Below are 3963 nucleotides of genomic sequence, written 5' to 3'. Positions count from 1 at the left end.
ACAAGGCAGCATGCATGGGTGACAGTAAGCAGACACTGCTTTAAGCAGTGGTGGACAAAGTACTCAACTCCAGTACTTGAGTTAAAGTATTGATACTCATGGTCAAATCTTACTCAACTACAAGTTCAAAATTTTACTCAAGTTAAAATACTGAAGAACTTACTTTTAAAAATATTCGAAAGTACGTTTTCTAATATCAGTACATGCTGTATTGTTTTATGAATGCTTTTATAGAACCATGTAACTCTCTGAAACCACTTAATGTAGACTTTTTGCACCACTCTGCTACAAAATAACAACAACACGGCAGCTCTGAGCTAACAGTGCAATAGTACGCGTTCATTCATTCATTGGTCTTAAAGTATTGGTGAAATAAAGACAGATAATGCCTTATTTAGAGGCTGTATTGTCTCTGCCCTGTTCTCTCCTGTTATATGGATATACGCAGATCTCCAGTGATCTAAATATCTTCCGAAGGACGTCGACTTTCACCAAACTGTTATCGGTGAGTAGATGAACGTATTTTATGCCAGAAATAAGGTCCAGGTTTTGAAAAAAAATTGACTTCTCCTTTAAGAAATATACTTATTTTATTCAGTTAATTTTGTTATTTTGTATTAAAGTGAATTCCTGAATAATAATTTGTTTTCCATGTGTTCATGTCACTCAAAAAATATGCATCTAATTCAATTCAGGTTCGAGTTAAATAGTTAAAAAATCGTTTCACGCAAAAAAAGGGGCTAAAAAATTCACCAGGCCAGGAAGGGGGAAGCCAATCGGGTCGGCCGGCCCTTCTTATGAGGTGTCCCTTATTTATTTTTCAGGGAGTTGGCAACCCTAGTCCCTATCAAGGTCCCGACTCATGTGCGAATGCAAAATGAAACAGTTTAACACAGGGCAGTTATTAGAACGGAATTCGAGGAGGACCATTCTTAGAACCGCACATGAATCGCACATCACTACATCAGAGCGCCTTTGCTGGCTTATGGCTGAGGACTGCACGATGAATCCAGGTTACCAGGTTCAAACATTGCTCAGCTGTTGTTTTTATGACAAAAAAATCATAGTCTGTATTTATCTCTAGCTCACACTTTCATACTCATGCTGGTTTTGCGAATGAGTCGGACTCTAAATGTAAAGACTTTTGGAGACAGATGGCCTTGACATCTGATAACAAGGTATTAGTTTTCTGGTACATAAAATAATCTTTGCAGGCTCGTGGTTCAGAAATCCAAGCTGGCGAATTATGTGTGTTCTCCAAACCACCATTTATAATTCGTTCCATCAACCAGCTCAACCAGTGACTTACACAGCTACAGTGACGGATGCTGTTATTAATCCAGCTATAACATGAAGTGCTGTAAGAGTGTGTTGTTGAATATAAAACAGATTGTAAAGTACTTTCTAAAACCTAAATTAATTTAAAAGAGACAAAATTTGAACCATTTTAATTTACCATGTACGTCTCCTGTCAGAATCTCTTTCAGAGATGCACCGACCGGCCCTGGTCACACTGGCAGTGTTGCTGAGCTCATCAGCCTTGGTAAATGGAGGGAAAGTCTTGGTGTTTCCTTTAGACGGAAGCCACTGGGTCAACATGAATGTCATGGTCGAGGAGCTTCACGCCAGAGGCCACGAAGTCACAGTACTGCGCCCATCAGACACCTGGTACATCAAGCCAGACTCTCCTCACTACAAGGCCATCACTATTCCTCCCTCTGCTGGTTTTGATAAGGAACAGCTTAGGTCACATATAAAAAGAAGGGTGATGACACGGCGCCAGGGTGCTTCATTTTGGACTCGCATGTCTCTGGAGTTTGATATAATGAAACTGTTCTATCAGATGCATTGGCAGGCAGTTCAGATGGTGGAGGAGATGCTTGAGGATGCCGAACTGATGCAGAGCCTTCATGATGCCAAATATGATTTGTTTCTCACAGATCCTGGAGTTGGTGGGGGTGTGCTGCTGGGTCACCGTTTGGGTCTTCCACTTGTCTTTAATGCCAGATGGACTATCCAAGGTGACGGGCATCAAGCAATTGCACCTTCCCCACTGTCCTATGTCCCTATGCCCTGGTCAGAAATGACAGATAAGATGACATTTAACCAGCGGATTAGGAACATCATGTACTATATCTTCACTTGGGTGCAAATTAGGTACGTCGTAGAACCAAATTACCAACCATTTGTCAGTCGTCACTATGGCAGTGATGTGCATTACATGGAGCTGTTTCAGGCGGCTGATATCTGGTTGATGAGAAACGATTTCACCTTTGAGTTTCCACGACCTACGATGCCAAATGTTGTCTACATGTCAGGATTTCAATGCAAACCTTCCAAGCCTCTGCCTAAGGAACTAGAGGATTTTGTTCAGAGTTCTGGTGAACATGGCGTCATCGTGATGACGTTGGGAACCCTGGTGGAACACCTTCCTGAGGAACTTGCAGAGGAAATTGCTGCTGCTTTTGCCCAACTTCCTCAAAAGGTGATCTGGCGACACAAAGGCAAGAAGCCATCCACTCTTAGCAACAATACCTTAATTTTGGACTGGTTGCCCCAAAATGATCTCCTGGGCCACCCCAAGACCAGAGTGTTTGTGGCCCATGGAGGCACCAATGGAGTCCAGGAGGCCATCTACCATGGCGTCCCCCTGGTTGGCCTTCCACTTTTGTTCGACCAGCCTGACAACTTCTTCAGGATGGAAGCAAGGGGAGTGGCCAAAGTCCTGGACATTGCAACTGTGAATAGAGACATCTTTCTGGAGGCGTTGAAGGAGGTTCTCTATGAACCATCCTACCAGGAGAAGATGAAGAAACTGTCCAGCCTGCACAGAGACCAGCCCATGAAACCAATGGATCGCGCCATGTTCTGGATCGAGTTTGTCATGAGGCACAAAGGAGCGGCGCATCTGAGGACAGAGTCTTACAAGATGTCCATGATCCAGTACCACTCTATTGATGTGATGGCGTTTCTGCTGGCAATTATATTAATAATATTTACAGTTTTTATTTTTGGTGTGAAATATCTTTGTCGCAGGATATTTTATGGAAGCAAAGTTAAAAAAGAATGATGATGATATGCCCGAAGATACAAATACACAAGCATGTGTGGTTAAAGTCACCCACAAGCCTCAGAAAAAAAAGAAATTATAAAATTATTTCTGTTTAGTTTATCTGTCAGGATCTTAAAATCTGAATAAAAAAGAAATCTCAACATATTTTTGTAAAAAGTTTGACATTGACTGAAAAAATCATTTTCTCTGAGTTGAATACTTTTTTTGTCATAAAATACTGCAATTCTTTAAATGAAATAAAATTGATTTCATGAAAAACTGATTTTTAGCTTCTTTTAAGCCATAACAGGAATGGGTTAAGAAGCACCAGACATTAAACATCTTTAACATCTTATACACCTCAAAAATTAATAAAAGTGGAGCATTTTTTCATTCTATATTTACTTTGCAGAAATGTCAAGAACTTGAGGTATTTATCATCACTGTTTGTACAACTATGCTATTTAATTCATTTTAAAGTGGTGGGACTCTAGTGGCAAACTGTTGCAGTAGCTCTAGGCATATTGTGCCTTTATTCATGTTTTTTAGATTTTCTACTCAGTTTTTTTTCTGTGAAAACACTGATTTTTAAGACATTTTTCAAGGCTGATTTAGATTGTGGGCTGCTGGAATGTTAACTATTGTACTTTTTTACAAGTATTATTATGCACAACAATGCCAAGGCAGCAACAGCTGACTGAGCTTTTTTATAATGCCCTGAATAACACATTTAAAATTGAAATGAGTTGAAGAGGAGACATCTAGGACGTATGGCAGAAGTGGAAGGGAGAGCAAGAAGGAGGAAGTTTAAACCATATCTTCCCTTAATCATCACTGGGGATGTGAGATCATTGGCAGATACAATCGACAAGCTTGGAGGACAGATACGGTCTTGGTGGGGAATTTAGGAA

The 3963-nt window shown here is 40.5% G+C and overlaps 1 pseudogene; it reads left to right on the top strand.

Annotated features, from left to right (window-relative positions):
- Nucleotides 1–1582: 1582 nt before the first annotated feature.
- LOC142381887 (UDP-glucuronosyltransferase 2B31 pseudogene) lies at nucleotides 1583–3070 on the top strand (annotated as a pseudogene).
- Nucleotides 3071–3963: the final 893 nt, after the last annotated feature.

This window comes from Odontesthes bonariensis, chromosome 6 (assembly GCF_027942865.1).
Source record: "Odontesthes bonariensis isolate fOdoBon6 chromosome 6, fOdoBon6.hap1, whole genome shotgun sequence".
Classification (NCBI taxonomy): Eukaryota; Metazoa; Chordata; class Actinopteri; order Atheriniformes; family Atherinopsidae; genus Odontesthes; species Odontesthes bonariensis.
This window is presented reverse-complemented; position numbering and strand designations above follow the sequence as displayed.